Genomic DNA, 18,491 nt, shown 5'->3' with positions numbered 1-18,491 from the left:
CATGAACCACATTGCATTTGGACAGCCCCAGCATAGCTGGGGAAAAGGTGCCATGGGAAAAGGTGCCATGATAAATGAGTGTTTTGTAGACATCCCTCCCTTCTCTGCCAGCCTGCTAAAGAAAACCTTGCCTTTGTCCACTCAGAACTTCCACCTCCCTGTTCTCAGAGATTGCTAGTCCATTCCCGGATGTTTTGTAATGCAGAACAAAAAGAGAAAGGACAAAAATAGGTCAAAGAAAGGACAAGAGATGCAAAAGGATGGAGGAAAAACACACCAGAACAGTTAAGTTCCCAAAGTAAAGATGACAGAAAGAGGGGAAAGTGAAGTGAAAGGTGCAGCTGGGCAGAGTTTTAGGAGGCAAGTTTTGTGGGGGGGAATTGGTGAGAGGCCCCCAGAGTAGTTGCAGAGAATTAAAGAACTGTAGAGAAAATGAGATTTTTGTGGTATAAAAGGGAATTGCATTTAACAGGTATTTATTATGTAGCTGTGTCCTAGGTGCTGGGGCCATAGCGGTGAACAAAATGATGCCGGCCCTCCAGGAGCTGCCCTATTAGTGACAGGAAAGAAACAAAAGTAAATCGAGTCAACCAAAGCACACTGTATATGAAAAGATTGTAAGTGGCCACAGAGACAAAGACTAAAGGGGGTGGTTAGGGCAGGCTTCACAGAGAAGGGGAATTTTTGAAAGTGGTGGTAAAATGTACATAACATACAATTTGCTATTTTGGAAGGGGATTTTCAGGCAGGAGTGAAAGTGAGAGATCACCCCCTCCCCAGGATGGCTGGGAGTGTAGCAGAAGGAGGGAGTGGGCAGGGCTGGGGGCAGGCCCAGGCTGGGGCACCCAACTGTGCTGGGTGCTGCTGCCATTGTTGGGACCCTGTCTTTGTGCTTGAGGGGAAGGGTGTGGAGGTTTTTGAGCAAGGACTGATTGGTTTATTTTAAGAGCATCATTTTGGCTACTTCATGGAGAATAGAGTCTGGAAAAGCCAGAGGTGGGGAGGGGGATAACAGGAGGAGGCTGCAATAAGGCCAGAGGGGCGTAGTGGGATGGGAGGTAGGGTGAGAGGAGCTGATCTCCAGGAGGCCCAGGAAAACCTGGGTGGCTCTGTGTTCACCCCGGTGGCTGGGTGCTTTCCTGAACCCGCAGCCCCATGGAGGTAAGGTCAGCTGGGCACAGTGCCAGCAGGACATGACTGCCCAGCCTGAGGACAAACAAGCCTCCCTCCCTGACAGGCTGGCCGGGAGCAACAGCCCACCAGGCTCAGTCTCAGAGGAGCAGTTTCAGGCACCGCCTCCTTTTCACTGTAATTTACAGGGTTGATTTGACAGAGGAAGAGGTGGCCACTTCTACACAGAATTTGAACCATGGCTCACTTAAGCCCCCCTTCACCTCAAGGATCGCTGGAAAAACAGATACATACCAGCAGATTTCGGCTAGGCACCAGGCTCTCCCTGTGGTACACTTAGCAGTTTTCCCCAGAGGATCCTGTGTTTCTGGAATTCACCGCTAGCCCTGTTGGAGTTGGCGCTAGAGCTGATTGGGTTCAACTGGAGATGATTTGGAGACAGGAGGATACTTTGGCTTTATATAGTATGCCTCAAATCAAAGTGTGCAGTTGGGTTTTGCCATCTCCATCCCTGCTGTTTTATGTTTTATTTCACTTGACAGTTTATTTGTTACTTGGGCCCTAAGGCAATCCTATCTGAGGTTACAGTTTCATAAAAGAGTAAACAAAACAAATCCCATAGACTATGTTTACAGCCGTCTGTACTGCAAAGGAAGAAGCAAAGCACATAGCCTGGAGGGCTGGGGTAAGAGGGTGCAGCAGCAGTTCCACTGGGTCCCGGAGAAGCCAGTTTCGCTGAACAGCATGGGTGCTGCCTGAGGGTCACTGAAAGATGACGTAACAGTATTCGACACTAAAATGCAGGAGCAGCCCAGCTGCATTTCTATATTTAACTCATATGAAATCTATTTTTTTATTTTCTGGATACTTTAAAGTTGCAAAGTAAAGCGGGATTTCAGTGACAACATATATTAATTCCTATAATACGAGCACCTTTGCTATTCCCAGTATTGTGTTATCTTGTTGTGAAAGGTATGTGCACTCATAAAACACTGTCTTCAGACCAAGGATCAGGTGAAGCAGGAATGGGTGAGCAGATCTCAGGCTGCCTGCTCTAGGAAAGTGCTGAGTCTAGGTTCCTGCAACCAAGGCCTTAGCCAGGGTATATGTCCCTCAGAGTAACCCATCACTAAAGGTCTCTGCTTCTCACCAGCAGGTGCATAAGTAACGTGTCAGCTTAGTGGGCATCTACCCGCTCACAAGACACTAAGGCCTGGCCTAGCTTCACACATTTTACCATTTCCCCTAAACTCTCTACCATCCTGCTAAATTGAACCCCTTCTCTCTCCCTCATTGAATTGTCATGTACCCAGGTCTAGTGGCACCCAACTCAATGTTCTAGATCCCAGGACTCTTTATCTCCTTCTTGAGAATACCCACCCTTGCCGACAGCCAGCATCCATGCCCTCCAAGCTGGCGCACCTTGCCTACCCCAATGCCCATGCTAACCTATGCTACAACCCTCACAACCCTGCATGGTGCTCATGTAAGCTTCTCCTTAATTTTACAATAATAGTTAACACTCATGTCTACTGCATGCCAGAGAGATCTCACCAAGTTGGAGGTGCTAATCTTCATGAAGGTCCTACCAGGTAGATGGTCTCATTAGCCCAAGGCCCTCCATGGTGAATATCTTGCCCAAGGTCACAGTTAGCAAGGGCAGAGTTGGTCCTAGAGTGTATGTTCTCGACGACTGTGCTACCTTGGGAGAGTTGTCCATGGAGCTTTGTCTACAAAAGACTGAGTTCAGATTCTGTAGCTATGATCTTACCATTTAAGTATTAAATAGAGATTATGCATAATGCAAAAAATTTATTTATGTTCATTGGGGCTGGAATTTGGCATAATTGACACTTGGTTGGTGCTGTGCCGCTGTGTTCCCAGCAGCACAGCTCTTGGTGGCAGTAAGCCTGAGCCAGCAGCTCACAAGCCTTCTGGTCTTAGGACTTCTTTAGGTACATAAAGATGTCAGCACTACCCAGGAGCCCCAAGAGGTTTTGTTTAAGTGGGTTGTATCTACTGATATTTACCACGTTAATGTCAAAACTGAGAAATGTTTAAAATACAAGAACACACATTCCCCAGCTGTCAGAATGATGACATAAGCCTAGGTCACTGGGAAACATAGATTCATGAGGAAAGTGAGTGAAACAAACAAAAGCCCTCTAAGTATTTATAGGAAGATAGTTTGACTTTGCTGACTCCACAAAAGGCCTTAGGGAAACCCTAAGGGCTCCTGGACCACACTTTGGGAACCAGTGGTCTAAGTCAATCGTGAAAATGTTAACGTAATTAGAAATCTTTTAATCAAAGATAGCTGTGAATTTTATACATTTAAAAAGGGAACTTGTTCCTTTCCGTTGCTGCAACCGTCAGGTAGCCAAGATAGGCACTTACAAGTACATCTAGGAGCTATGGAGGAAGAAGCAGTCCGATGTAATTCGCTTCCTTCTAGGTGTGCTGCTAACAGTAGCACCAGCTCTGCGCTCCACAGGGTCCCAGCTCCACCCAATCTGATACAGCGCCCAGAATGGGATACAAGGCCAATCAAGGTTATGTCATATGTATATTGGATTTGCGTGCGCCATGCTGACCACAAATGCCCAGTTACTAAAGCTGTGACCATGTGATCTATGGCAAGCCTGTCCATCACAGTGTTAACCAGCTAAACTTTGCTTGAAGTCTGTAGTCTGTTGCCAAGGAGCCAACTGGACGCCACTGTGGGGCTCTAAGTGTCCTGAATTCTTATTGGGTTGGTGAAGTTTCCTCATACAAATTCTTTCAGGTTATCCTCATTGATCCATTCCATAAAGCTATTGGATGGAATCCTGATACCCAGTGGACCAGTCCAGATGTACAGGGAGATGGAAGGGCTGACATCTGCAGGCCGCCAAGAGCCACGGCCTTGGAAAGGTCCACAGGTTCACCATACTACTGGTGGTTCTCGTCGTGCAGCTTGGAGAAGGCGCAATACTCTCCACACTGTTACCACTAATATAAGTATTGTTTGTAAAATTCTTACCTAATAACAATTTAGGACAGTAAAAAAAAAAGGAGGGAGGAACTTGTTATATATCAGGTTCAAAGTTATTCCTTGTGAGTTCTTCTGTAGCTAAAACATTTTGAAGTACCCAGGGACAATTTGGAAAATAGGTTTTTTGTTTTGTTTTGTGTTTTTTTTTTTTTTTAACAAGAGAACAAATCCACTTTATCTACTTTTTAATAAGTTTAAATCCTCGAAGGGTACAGTATTACACAGACTCTTTGTCCTATGGCCTTAGCAGGAAGGTGGCGTCAGAATTTGGCACAAACCATGCCACTGTTTCCATGAACACAAGTTACCTTTCCCCAGATTACTCTGGTTTTGTACGATTAGCTACCAGGAGTCACTGTGTTGTTTTTTTGCCCAGTACACATGAGCACATCTCTTGCCTAGACAGAATTCAGTTTCATCCTGGGCATAAACACCTTTGATTTTAAGAAGAGCTGCGTGCTCTCTCTGGTTCCAAAGACACTGCTGATAGTCAGCAGAAATGGCCTGGGACCACTGCCTTCCAGACATATTTGTCATTTTAGAAGTCCTGTTCCCAGCAGGCCTCCACAGGCCCCAAGATGGCAGAAAAAGCTGGAGAATATGTGTTGTTGTGTTTTTAATTTTTACTGAGTGCAGCATTAGTAAAAGGTTCTGGATTGACTATCTTGAAAAATAAGCATTGTAGTTACTCATAAAACTGGCACCAGCCAAAGGGCTGCTGTCCCAATGACTGTTACCAACAGAGCTCAGGTGTATTCCCAAGGTGAGGTTCCTGGGATGGAGCAGGGGGAGCCTCCACGGTGGGAGATCTGTGGTTCCTTTGCAAACCCAAAGAGAGGGGTTGCAGGTAGGCATTGTGTCACTTACTGAATATGGCCCCCCACCAAACCTTCTGTCATGTTATATACCGATTACATAATCACAAGACGGTGTTTCGAGTCCTAACTGTCTGGACTGTGAGAGCATTTAAGAGATTTTTTTGTTTGGTCTGTATCAGTGTCCAGTACACAGTAGGCACTCAAACATTTTCTGTATGAGTACATGATTCATCTCCCAGCTGAGTAAGGCCCCGGCTTTCTGCAGGCCGAAATTCATTACATAAAATACATTATGCAATATGATGACAGCCTTACTAGGAAAAGTTTTAGGAAGACTTAGGAAGACTTATTTTTATTCCAATCTTTCTAGTTAGATTTGAGATGATTTAATTAAAGAAAATAATACATCATATATTTAGACTTTAAAAATGGCACAAAAACTGGTGGGGCTATAGGAAAAGCACTGGGGACAGAGTTTTAAAAATTAGGGAGTGGTTTTGGTGGTCCTAAGGTCAGGGGCCCCAGGAATAACTGAATCTTGCTTCATGCCACAGTTTCTCCTTTCCATGAGGTTTGGGAGGGTGATACACCCCAGAGCTATGGTAACTGGAAAGTGAAGCATGTAATAATTTATTGTGAAATGAGCTTGGGTTCCAAATTCTAGTGCTAAGAATGCTGGGGCGAGGCTCCAATCCAGATGCCAGTTCTCACCATACAGCCATGGGAGAAGAGACAGAAGAGAAGGGGCCAGAATATGGGCCTGCTCTGGCCACTTCTGCCATTTGTGCAGAAGAGGAAGTAGAAAGAAAGCAAGGTGGCTGGGCTGCCTCCCTTTCAGCAGTGATCCATCTCTAGCTGTTCTGCAAGAGAGAAAAGAGCCCCATCTACCACAGGATCTCAACAAGCTCCATAAATCTGGTCCACAGCAAGGGGTAGTATGGGGAGGGAATGGGTGTACGGAGAGGCGTTTGGAGTGCCTTTGCTTAGGGGCAGAACAAAGTAGGATATACCGTTTCTTCTCTGGGAGGTCCTCAAGCCCTGACTGGGCACTGGACTTTTCTGGAGCCACATGTTGCTTATGTTTGATAATAATAATAAAAAAAGTAGCTTCTTTGGTTTCAGGGAACCCAGGACATAAGGGAATGTGTCTTTGGCAGGACCTTGGTTTTGTTCATAGCAAAATCCACAGCTCCTAGATCAGTGTCTGGCAAATACCAGACCCTGAATGTTTGCAGGAGAAATCCAAGACCGTTGGATGGGGTGGGGGTAAGCTATAATGAACACAGTCACTGACCAGTATTGGAGAAAGTGTTTAAGCACAGGCACTGTCAAGGCCAGGCCTTCTTGACTGGGCTGGGGGACACTCCGAAGATGGAAGATGGCACTAGGACCACCCATTTGCATGTTCTGGGTCTCATTCCAGAGCTATTGAATCTCTGGATGGGCCCAGGTAACTACATTAAAGAAAACAGGCTTCCCAGGCAAGAATTAGAAAACCACCTTTTAGGGATCAAGATCAGGAATTTGTAGGTCTGACGTGTTTTGTTTGGTCCACACAATGTTTGAAAAATTAATTGCTTTTATCGAAATGCTCCATAAAAATTTAATATGGAAAACTGGAAGGTGTGACAAAGCTGGCTCTAGCAGCCCCTTTCAGTTCCCTCCAGGCCCAGCAGGCACTGTGTTTGCCACCTGACCCCACTCTGCCATCTTCCCCTTCACTACTTCCTCATCACCCTTCCTGTTTCTCTTTTCTCTGGATCTACTGGGACAGCTTCCCACCTGGCCTCTCATCAGGGTTTTGCCCTTCACACTGTTTCAAGAGCAGTGTTTTAAAACAGGACTCTGCTCCTGGGCCTCCTGATTAAAGCCCTCCACTAGTAGGCACTACTTGCAGGCTGAGAATCATTTATGTGCCCCAAAGGCCTAGCTTGACCCTGGCTACCTCCACTCTCTGTTGCTGCCATCCTAGTGACTATATTTACCTATCACCCCCACAGAGGCCCAAGCATCTTGGACTTAACGGTACAACACTTCCAGTTTTTCAACTCAAATCTGTACCAGCACTGAGGCCTTCCAGCTAATGTCAACTACATCCTGGACCCTTCATTTTTCTTACAGCCCACAAAAATCTTGCCAACTCCATCTTCAAAACACATCCCAGATCCAACTGTCTCATGAGTCCAGACGTCATTGCCACTTTGCACCACTTTCTCTATGCTGTTGTCATCTCCAGAGCAATCCTGGATCCATCTCCCTGTGACTCTCCAGTGGCTTCTTCCCACACAGGGTGAAATCCCAAATCTGAGTCCTGACTCCCAGCCATCTCCCTCATCTTGTCTTTTCTGACTTTGCTCTGTGGTTGTGGGCTTCCTTCCTGCCCCAAACTGCTGCAAACCTGCACATCTTGCTTCCTCACTCCAAGACTCTGCTCAAAGATTATCTTATCTCAGTCCTTCCCCATTAACTTACATAAAATAGCACCCCTCCTCACCCCTATTATCACATATTTAATACAGGCCTTAGAATGGTTCTGGGCACATGTGGGCACTTAAAAGCCTTAAATATGTGTTGAATGAATGAGTGCTGCCCCTTGAGCCACTATGCCTCTCTCCACCTTAGGGACACCAGTTAGGTTGCCCCTTTGCCCAGGGCTGTCCAACAGAAACCAAATGCAGCCAAGGTGTTATTTAAAATTTCCTAGTAACCCCAATTAAAAAGGAAAAAGAAACAGTAAAATTAATTTCAACACTATATGTAATGCAATTGTTCAACATGCTATCATTTCTACATGTAATATACAAAAAAATTTACTTGTGAGCAATTTTACATTCTTCTTTGAACTAAGTCTTCAAAATCCAGTGTGTATTTTATATTCACAGCACATGTCAATTTGGATTTGCCACATTTTCAGTGCTTAATAGTCATGTATTGCTAGGGGCTATCTTATTGGACAGCAGACTTAGTCGTTCTCCCCACACCTTAATTCAGTTAGCTCTTCCTTAATCTTCTGGCAGCAGCTCAAGTGTAAAGACCTTAGGGAAACGTCCTGCAAGCCACTCCCCAGACCAGATCTGATTTTCAGTCAGTAAAGAATACTTTCGTTCATAACTTTGATACTTCTCTTTCAAAGCACTTATCACAGCTTGAACGAGTTACTTCTACACCTATTTGATGAACATGTTTTCCCAGCCTAATGGTAGGTACATCATGAGCTGGTAGAGACTAGACCTGCTCTGTTTCTGCTGAATTCCCAGTGCTTGATAAAGTGTCTAGCCTACCTATAGCACTCAATAAACATTTTTTTTTTTAAAGATTTTATTGGGGAAGGGGAACAGGACTTTACTGGGGAACAGTGTGTACCTCCAGGACATTTTTCCAGTCAAGTTGTTGTCCTTTCAGTCTTAGTTGTGGAGGGTGCCATTCAGCGTCACGTTGTTGTCCTTTCAGTCTTAGTTGTGGAGGCCGCAGCTCAGCTCCAGGTCCAGTTGCCGTTGCTAGTTGCAGGGGGCTCAGCCCACCATCCCCTGCGGGAGTCGAGGAGATGAACCAGCAACCTTGTGGTTGAGAGCCCACTGGCCCATGTGGGAATCCAACCGGCAGCCTTTTGAGTTAGGAGCACGGAGCTCCAACCGCCTGAGCCACCGGGCCGGCCCCTCAATAAACATTTTTGAATTAATGCATTAAATGGTTTCTTTCCCTTTACTCTGTATTTCTTTTCACAACTGTGTACTTTTTAGAGGTTCTGTTTCTGTGGAACTTCACTTTGCTTTTGCCTTAGTATGTTTTCAGATTGTTTCCAAGGCAAGTTGACTCCTTATTCATATTTGCTACTTTAAATTCTCTAGAGAGAGTATTTGATTGACTAAGATCAGCGTTTTTCAAAATTTCCCCAAGAATGGATATTGTCAGGGACAACTCTTCCCCCCCGCCCCCCCCAATCGTAATTCCTAGACCCTCTCATTTAGATTGATACAATCGGTGAATGTGGGGTCTGGAGTTTGAATTTTATCAATTTTAACAGGTAATTCCTACAATGAAGCAAATAGGGTACTTTTGGGTCATCTTTTCCTGGGTGCTCGCCAGCCCATGGATTGGCTGTTATTGTGAGGTGTCCACCCTCATCCAGGGAAATTACTGGTTTTGAGTGGGGAGAGCAAAATCTGGCTGCCCAGAGGAATCTGAAAGACTGCGCTAGCACAACCATTACTTGCAGTTTCCTAGGTGACAAGTACTGTTTTAAGGATTTCACGTGGTTCTCGCTGAATCTTCCCGATGGCCCCGTGAGGTAGGGCTTGAGAGGTGAAGTAAACGTCCAGGGCTGCGGCCGGTCAGCGGCCTCCAGCCGAACGTCCTGCACGCCCCGCCGCGCAGGCTCCCCTGGTCATGGAGCTTCAGCTCCAGCACAAGCAGCACGTGCATTTAAAGGGGGGCCGAACTCAGCCCCAAACAAGGCACTACCACACAACCCCCATGGACCGCTCCGCGCTTTGTAGGCCCATAGGAGTCGGTGAACGACGCACAGCTCGGCGGAGCCGTCGGGGTGCGTCTCTCAGAATAGAGCCGAGGGCCTCCAGTCCAAGCCGAGCGCTGAGGCCGGCCTGGCTCACATTTCGTCTTCCAGCTCCTTCAACACCAGGCCCTGGTTCCCGACCGTTCCTCTCGTCGCTTCCGGCACTTTGAAAGGCCAATTGTCACGTACGAGAACGAGAGTCCCACCCCTTTTGCGACTCCGGCAGCCAATCCAGCTGCTCGCTGCACCAACGACCCGTGCGTCTGGACGCACGACCTTGACCAATCCGTCCCAGGACGTTCTTCTTGGTCCCGCCCCATGCCTGTCACAAAAGATGTCAATCTTGCCGTCGCCCCTTCACCCCGCGCGCACTTCCTCCCCGACGCTGTGACGTTTGCAGTCCTGTGCCCAGAGCGGCGGGCCAATGGCGGTGGCGGATACGGCGGGCCAATGGGCGGCGGCGTCTCATGAGGCCGGCGCCCGCCGCAGCCGCCGCGGGTCCCGGAGCCAGAGGCCACCCGAGCCGGAGCGCGATGGAGCGAGGGCCCCAGGCGGGGAGGCGCCGCCGCCGAGCGCGCGGCCCGACGCCCCCTCAGTGAGCGCCAGAGCCGCCGCGGCGCCGCCAAGTCGGGCCGCGCCCGAGGGGCCGCCTCGCCGGTCTCGGAGCCCGCGCCGCCGCCGCCGCCTTCCCGCGCGGGCCGCGGGCCGGGAGCCGGGCCGGGGCTGCATGGCCTCGCCCGCGCGCCACCGCTGAACCCGCGGAGCCGCGCCGCTCGGAGCCGGGTGAGAACCGCCGCCGGGGCGGGGGTCGGGTGGGCGCCGGGTTGTGGAACGGCCTCGAGGCCTGCAGGCCTGCCCGGCCGGGCGGAGCAGCGCGACGGGCTCCGGGCAGGCCTGGGGCCCGGGGCAGCCGTGAGGGGCCGACGGGGGTAGCTCCGGGCGGTCCTGGGGCCTCGCGGCAGCCTCGAGGGGCTGAGGGTGGGCTCTGAGTGGGCCTGGGGGCCCGGGGCAGCCGTGAGGAGTCGACGGGGCGCCCGGGCGGGCCTGGGGGCAACCGGGAGTGGCTGAGGGGGCTTTCAGGCGGACTTGGCGGGCTCGCGGAGTCCGGGCAGCTGTGAGGGGCCCACAGGATGTCCTGGGGTGGGCTGGGGGCAGCCGTGAGGGGCTGACGGTTGGCCTGGGCGCCGGGGCAGCCTGAGGCGCAGGGGGTGGGCTCTGAAGCGGGCCTGGGGGGCCCCGGGGTGGCCGTGAGGGGCTGAGGGTGGCCTCCGGGGCGGGCCTGGGAGGCCTGGGGGCCCCGGGGTAGCCGTGAGGGGCTGATGGCGGGCGCGGGGGCTGGGGGGTTGAGGGCGGCTGCGAGGGCCCCAGGAGGCACTGAGGCCCCGGGCAGTCTGCAGGGGCTGATCGGGGGCTTGGGCGGGTCTGGGGGCCCCAGGCGGCCGTAAGGGGCGGCGGTGGGCTCCGAGGGCCCCGGGCACCCGGGGAGCGGGGGCACCGACCTCTGACCCGCGGGAGGGGCGCCTTCACGGTGGCGGTGGTAGTTGTTATTCTCAGCGTCCCTATTATTATCGCTGTTTTGAAATGGGAGCAGGCGGGTTTCGGGCTCCGAGCCGGAGGGGGCGGGCGCGCCGGGACCCTGGAGGGAGAGTGGGGGCGCCGGGGTGCGGGAGGCGTGCGTGGGCTCGCAGAGGGGCAGCGGCGCGGGGGGTGTTGTTTGGGGGGGCAGGGTAGGCGGGACTGGGGGTGGGTGGGAGGGGAACGGCGGCGGTGGCGGCTGCAGCAGCAGCCCTTGGCCTCAAGGAACAATGTGAGACGTTGCCTGAAATGTTAATTTCCGTTCCTCATTTCATCATCCCCTGGCAGGGCGGTAGCTGTGTGTGTGTGTGTGTGTGTGTGTGTGTGTGTGTGTGTGTGTGTAGAAAGAGAGAGTGTGTGTGTGAGAGAGAGACAGAGAAGAGAGAACGTGTGTGTAGGGTTGGCCCTGCCTCGTGGATTCAGTCCCCTCTCTTAGAGGGATTGTGCTGTTTAATCCTGTATGTATCGTTGCCGTCTTAGGGGGAGCCTTTAATTTTTAATGTCGGCTCTGTTCCTGGTGCCCTATCAAGGCTTTCTGCTTCTGTTGTGTTTTTGGAAAGCTAGTCCTGTATTCCAGCTTCCAAGGAGTTTTGGAAGAGGTTTTGGAAGGTTAAGCTGGCGGAAGAGGGCCCTATCCTTTGAAAACCATTTTCTAACAGTTCAGGTGCAGCGTGCTTAGGTTTCATTGGTTTCTACAGGGTATGAGAAGTTTTATATTCGGTTGCAAGAACACGGTGGCTTTGCAGATTTCTCGGTAGAGAAATCAAATTTCAGGTTTTCGTATATGGTGAGAGAGTTTTCTGAAGTGGTTTGAGCAATAAATGTTCTTAACATTCCTTTCCAACTGAGGAGTCAAAGTGTGCACAGTTGTTGAATTGCAAAACTTAGAATATTTTGGTCTTTTTGTGGGGATAAGATGAATTCAGCAAAATGATGTAAGATGATATTGTTTGTGGAAAAAAGTGCCATTGAAATAGTTACTATTTTTGGTTTGTGCAAACCCAGTCAATGGCATAACTTGGATAGTTCTAAGTCAGAGACCCTGAGACTGTTTATTTGATGCCTTTGGGACCTTGATTTCTCTTGCTGAGTGTTGCTGTCCTGGAAGACCTAGAGTTCTGTTTGTGTCTTTTGAGAATGATTGCACAAGTACTTCGGTATTACTTTGAAACTGTAGTTTAAAAAAAAAAAGGAAAAACATCTTGCTCAACTTTGATTGTGACCCTGGAATTGGATCCCTATCTTTGGTGTTGTCTCCCCCACCCTCCATTCAGCTGTTCTCCCCTTTCTGTAGTTTCACGCTTAAGAGCAGGATCTCATTTGATAGGCTGGCCCTCCTGAATGGAATGGGATGGGAGGAAACAAAGACTAAGTTGCTATGACATTTTTCTGCGTTCTTTGTGCATGCCTCTTGAGTTAGTTAAAAAGCTACCCAAAGATATTGCTAGATTTGATCCAAATTCGAAGCTTTCAGAGGTTATTTTACTTCTATTTTTTTTATTGTTGTAAAATATACCTAACAAAATTTACCAGAAATTTGTTTTTAAAGGTGTCATGTAGTCTTCAATTCTTCATTTGCAGTTTTAACTGCGGGTCAGCTTTCTTACTTGCATTGCTTCTGTCAGATGTTTTCCTCTAGACCCTCTGTGGACCAGCCATGTTAATCACGCTGCACCAGCAGTGCCTTTCGTTTCTCTAAACCAGATGGGCTGCTGATGAGTAGTGGCTGTCATGTTAGCTATAATTACCGTGTTGATACAGTGACAAGTAGGACTTTCTACAAATAGAGTTAAGGAACCTATGCTATATGTATTGGAGAATATTTTTCAAGAAGCTTTGTGTGCCTTGGATTTTAAAGTATATTTGACATGGGAAGGTTATGTTTCATCAAACATAAGAGGAGAGTTTTTTGCATGTGGGCAATCAGCCCACCGTCAATTAAATAACATAATTAGAGAGAGTCAGTAAATGCTGGTTCAGAGCACAATCTACATTTGTTGCCAAAATAAGTGTTGTGATCTGTCCATTACCCTGTAGAAGTCCTTCATCCCTCAAATGGTAAGTGTAATGGATGAGCTTCCTTTAATAGCAAGATATTTGCTAGTTAATAGGTGAAAATGATGATGCATTCCTTGTTTGACCACATGCTGTGTTAGTTTGTTGTTGTTTAGTCAGTCCTCTGTGGGGATTGAGCGTGGTCATTTGATAAACTTTATACAAAAATTGAATGAACTCAAATAACTAAAAGTTACTGTCTTGAAGTGTTTTTAGTGTGTTCTCTTAATTTGAATTTCAAATGGAATTTCTATGCAATTCAACTTTTCCAGTTTTATGTTAAAGCTATATAAAAGAAGAGAATCAATCCTCAGCTCCTGGAACTCAGGCAGCTAGAGACAATCACCATATGAAGCATTTTTAGGTTTAGAAAATGATCAACTTTAACAGCTATTTTGTTAATTCTCATAAAGATATTTTTATTCCTTAGTGGCTGGGTTTTTTTGTTTTGTTTTGTTGTTTGATGGATCTTACTCATGGTATCTTTTAAATCAGAGCCAGACTTAGCTGTGTTTAAATGTCTGTTTTTATTCTTCTGTGCTTTTCTTAACTCCCATTCCTCCCCCTCATATTTAAAATTTTCTTTAAATTCACCTTTGGACCAAACAGTGTTTTATATATACACGTTAGAACTACCAGTGTTATTTTTATGATGATGTCCCGAATGATTATTAACAGCCTGAGCCTGATTGCATGACCCCCTGGCCCCCCACTCCACTCTTATCCTGGGTCACTCTTCCTGAACTCCTGATGCTCTGGCTCCATTTGCCTTTCATTTCCTAGGTTGAGCCTTGTGCTTGTTCTTAACATGGCCTTGCCACGTGCGGATCCTCTGTCTGGACTAGGGTCCTGCTGAGTGTCCATCATTACCTCCCTTGCAAATCCTCCCGCCTCACCCCCCAAAAAATCTCCAAGATAACTCCTACTTAGCCTTTGGGTCTTAGCTAAATATTACTTCCTCTTAGAGAGGTTTCTTAATCATCACTCCCAGGGAAAGTGGACACCCCACCTCATTATAGCTGCATAGAACTTAACACAATTGATCAAATAAGTAATGACTGGTTTATGTCTATCTCTGTGATAGAAAGACTGTAAGCTTAATCATAGGAATGGTCTCTTTCGACACCCAGGGCATGACACTAGTTGTAGAATTGGCTTAAGAAATGTTTGTTGAATTGTTTAAAGCATATATTCGGAAGTATTTAAGTTTGAAAAGCGAAACTTAGACTCATGAACTTTATTTGATTGACTAGGAATTATGCTGTGTGCACTTCAGCCATTTTCCCGTTTGTTTTTCATTACATGTTTGCCCTTACAGTTTAGATAAAAGTGTGGGACATGGCTTTTAAAATTGGCACAGAACAAGAGATAAAGGAAAATAATTAAAGGGAAGGTTGTCTTTGTGGGAAGAAAAAAATGCTCTTTCTGTGAAAGCAGTTTCAGGTGAACTGCTGCTTTTGGGGCCGAAGTCCGAGGTTCACTGAGCACAGTTTGTTGCCGTTCCTGCTCATGGTCCTTAGGTATTTCACCCAGCATTTTGAACACCTTTAGGCCACATGTAACATGAACAGTGGTTTAACATTGTAGTGCTGTCCTTTGAAAGTTTTAGCATTTTATTTATTTATTTTATTCCCTAAGTAGCTATATAAAAAAGTTCCTGGGCCTTGAGGCCAAAGCCTGTTTAAATATAAATTCCCCAGAATGGAGGTGGCCTCTTAACAGTCCCCCCCCCTCCCAGTTTTATCATTTCAATAAAGAAATAATCTCTTTGGAGGGAAATACAACAAAATGGAGTTGTGTGTTATTTTTCCCACTTATGTTTATTTCTTTCCTAAATTTTTAAAATAAACTTGTTATGTAGCTGGCAAAATGTTTGCTTTTGAAAAGACTACTTATGAGTATAATTTGGGTGATAGAGACTTGAGTTCTTGGTTTGGGTACAGTGAGTTGGACTTGTGTGATTTTAACTTTTTGGGTAGTAAGGGACAGGGAGTTGGTTGTGGTTGAAAACATTTAAAGACACCATTCTAGAATTTAAGAAAGCCATAGTTCTAACCTGGTTCTGTGAATACCCAGTTCAGTGGGTTTTCAGTATGAAAGGACTGAAAGTCCTGTTGCTGGGCCAAGGATTCTTTGTTGCCATTCCTCCCCCCCCCCCCCAAGGCCAAAGGTGAGGTGGCTCTTGGGAGTGATGCTGTCTGAGTTACAGTGTTCGGACTGCCTGGCTGAGGGCAAGACCCAAGTTTCCAGTGCTGCCCTTGGCATCTGTGCAGTGAATTATTTATTATCCTGAAAATCTGTAGACTCTCTTTTTCCACTTGTAAAGAAACCAATGTGCACCTGTTCGCTATGTAAAAATGTTGGCCTTTTCTCAACATAAAAGATTTTTGCTCACTTAGATCAAATTTTTTTTTTTGTCAGGGTGGAAATTCATAAACTCTCCCCTCTCCCCCAATTACTTAACTATAAAAAATGTGCTTTAAGAATGGCTGGAATTGCAGTTTAACTTGCAAACGCTTAATACCTTTGATATCAGGTTTTCTTTCATCTAAGATGTAGCAAATAGACTTCTCAGCTCATTAGTAATGTGTCCCTCCCCTCCTCCCAGTAGCAGTCTTCAGACCGCGAATACTAATGTCCTGGAATAATGAATATTTCTAAATAATGAGAAGATTGCATAGGGTGCTTGGTTCATGAGGTTTTGGCTAAGTTATGATTAGCTTTTTCCACTGCTTTCATATCTAGCAAAATAAACAAAGACTTGCATTTAATTCTGGGTGATAATGTAAGCTTGAGATCATTATGGTTATACCGTGTAAACTTATGTAAAATAGAGAGCGTGAGAGCAGTGAGGAACATTACTCTTAAATTCAGCCTTGCTAGTATGTTTCTAAATGTGGTTTTACATCCTGTAAAACAGGAAGTAAAAATAAAAAAAAAACAAAAAAACCCCAAAGCAACACTCTTGAAGGAATTAAAATTTTTTTTTTAATTACTAAAGCGCCTGGCTAAAGGATGTGCAGAACGATTAAAAAAATAAATCTTGCCTTTTTGGTTGATTACAAAGAAGAAAACCTGGCCTTTAGGTATCTGAAGCTGTTTGAGAACTTGTAGTGTTAGGTTAGTATTCCATAACCCCTTGGGTGATTCTAATTTCCAGGAATTTTTAGATTTTGTGAACTTTTTCTTTGCTAGAGGTGTATGATTTGCCTAAATGTATTTAAATTACCTTCATAGGTATTTTCATTACTTTAAGAATAGTCTATGTGAAATTTGAAGTTTTTTAGTTTAGTGTTTAATATAGTTAATATACTAAAACTAAAAATATTTTAATAGGAATTTTCCCCCTAATACTCGACAAAGGTAATCTTTGAATTGTGTCCTTTATCGTTTAGTATGAAACTTAGAAAAGTGGTAATGTCCTTTCACTCATAGATTAATTTTTAACAGATGTAACTTCGAGATTTACATGCAAACTTTTTCTTTGGTGAAGAGATTAGATGTGATTCTGCTAAACTTGGGTTCTCATCAGATGACTAACTTTTTAAAGAAGACTGTTGAAGCAATAACTTTAATTTTTTTAAAAAAGGATATTTAAGTAAAAACCAATGCCATAGTGAAATTTTAGAAAGTTGGGGAGAAAATCTCTGTCCTACAATTTAACCTATAGCCTTCCCTTTTCCTTTCCTTGATAGCTTCCTTCTAAGCCCCCACATATGCAGTCTAAGGAGGATGAGGACTGATGTAGACGGAGGGTTTGTTAGAGGAGGTGACACAGGAGATTGTGAGGGTGGAGGGAAAATATACGCGCTCAGAACTTAGAGAAACTGGTTTTTTATACTATTTCAGTGCTGACATTATTCGTTTTCTATTGCTGCTAACAAATTACCACAAATTAGTGAATTAAAACAATACAGATTTATTATTTTATAGTTCTGTAGATTAGAAGCCTGACATGGATCTCACTGGGCTAAAATTAAGGTGTCAGCAGGGCTGGTTCCTTCTGCAAGCTTGACAGGAGACTCTTGTTTCCTGGTCTCTTCCATCTTTTAAAGGCTGTTCACATTCCTTGGCCCCTTCCTGCATCCTTAAAGCCAGTAATGTTGCATCTCTCTGACCTTCCAAAGTCACATCTCCTCCCAACTCTCTCCTTCCTCCCTCTTCCACTTTTAAGGAGCCTTGTTACTATATTGGGCCCACCTGGTTAATCCAGGATCATCTCCTGTCTGCTGATGAGTAACCTTAATTTCACTTGCTCTGTGACCTGAAATATCCACAGGTTCCAGGGATTAGGATGTGGCCCTCTTCGGGGATGTTATTCTGTGACCACACTAGCTAGGATTCCATGGGTGCTGTCATAGATGAGGTTGGATCAGATCATCATGCAGCTGGCTCTGGCACTTTATTTTGGTTCAGAATAGTCTTGGCTCTTGGAAAACCTTAGTGCCATCGATCACCTAATGTTGTCTGGCATTGATGGGGGATCAGTGAGTGTGGTGGAAATACACGTCCTGGACACGGTTTTGTTTTGTTTTTAAATAAACTTTTATTTTGGAATAATTTTAAATTTACAGAAAAGCTGCAGAAGTAGTGCAGAGTTCCATTATATTGTTTATCCAGGTCTCTAATGTTAACCTCTTATGTAACAATGGTAAGGTTGTCCAAGCTAAGAAATTAACATTGGTATGTTAACTCAATTAACCCCCAGACCTATTTGGACTTCACCCATTTTTCCTCTAATGTTTTCTACTGTTCCAGAATCCCACATTGCATTTAGTTGTCATGTTTCCTTAGTGTCCTCCTGTCTGTAACAGTTTCTCAATCTTTCCTTGTTTTTTCATGTCATTGGCAGTTTTGAAGAGTACTGTCTTGGTTTTTTATGTCTTTGTAACCATTCACCCATTTGACAAAGTTGTAAAGCTGATGTCTGGTTTATCTGACTACTTTTCCAAATGTAGACTGCTTTATAATGAGAGAGCAGTTTTGTGTCTTTTTGCAACTGGAATGAGTTACATGTTTTATGGAGGGGGTTTCTAGTACTAGACAAACTTATACTGATTTAGTCATATGTTTATTGGTTGCTCATTGTGTGCAAGGCTGTGTTTCAGAAACAGAGTTGACTGAGATGTGGCCCTGCCCTGAGATGGGGGAAGAAAGAGATGCACTCAGGGATACTGTGAAAAAAGGCAGGAGTTCAGGGGAGAGAAAGCGTTTCTGGCTTTGCAGTCTGTGAGATGTAATGGAGGAAGTGCTATTTAAGAATCAGGGCTATTTAAGAATCAGTGCAATGTCAGTGTGCAGAGAGCAGGGTAAGGCAATTGTAGACTGTGGGAAGGCTCTGGACAAAGGCTAGGGGGTGGGATGT

The 18,491-nt window shown here is 45.9% G+C and overlaps 1 protein-coding gene and 1 pseudogene across 4 annotated transcripts in view; both read left to right on the top strand.

The window, feature by feature from the left end:
• The window catches only part of ANKRD11 (ankyrin repeat domain containing 11), a 200,676-nt gene that overhangs the window by 4,759 nt on the left and 177,426 nt on the right, over nt 1-18,491 (top strand). Inside the window, exon 1 of one of the 3 annotated variants that reach the window (XM_081031726.1) lies at nt 10,029-10,279. The exons of 1 other annotated variant lie outside the window; for it this stretch is intronic. The gene's annotated coding sequence lies outside the window, so the exon portion shown is untranslated. Of the gene's footprint in view, nt 1-10,028; nt 10,280-18,491 lie in introns of those variants that run through there. One more of the 3 variants, XM_081031727.1, reaches the window with a different exon arrangement.
• LOC308489850 (large ribosomal subunit protein eL15-like) lies at nt 1,156-9,967 on the top strand (annotated as a pseudogene). The gene is made up of 3 exons: nt 1,156-1,161; nt 3,508-4,052; nt 9,608-9,967. The product of its transcript is annotated as a large ribosomal subunit protein eL15-like (transcript).

The sequence above is a fragment of the Rhinolophus hipposideros genome (assembly GCF_964194185.1).
Source record: "Rhinolophus hipposideros genome assembly, chromosome: 21".
NCBI classification, from domain to species: domain Eukaryota; kingdom Metazoa; phylum Chordata; class Mammalia; order Chiroptera; family Rhinolophidae; genus Rhinolophus; species Rhinolophus hipposideros.
The sequence above is the reverse complement of the archived record's forward strand: the minus strand, read 5'-3'. Positions and strand labels throughout refer to the sequence as shown.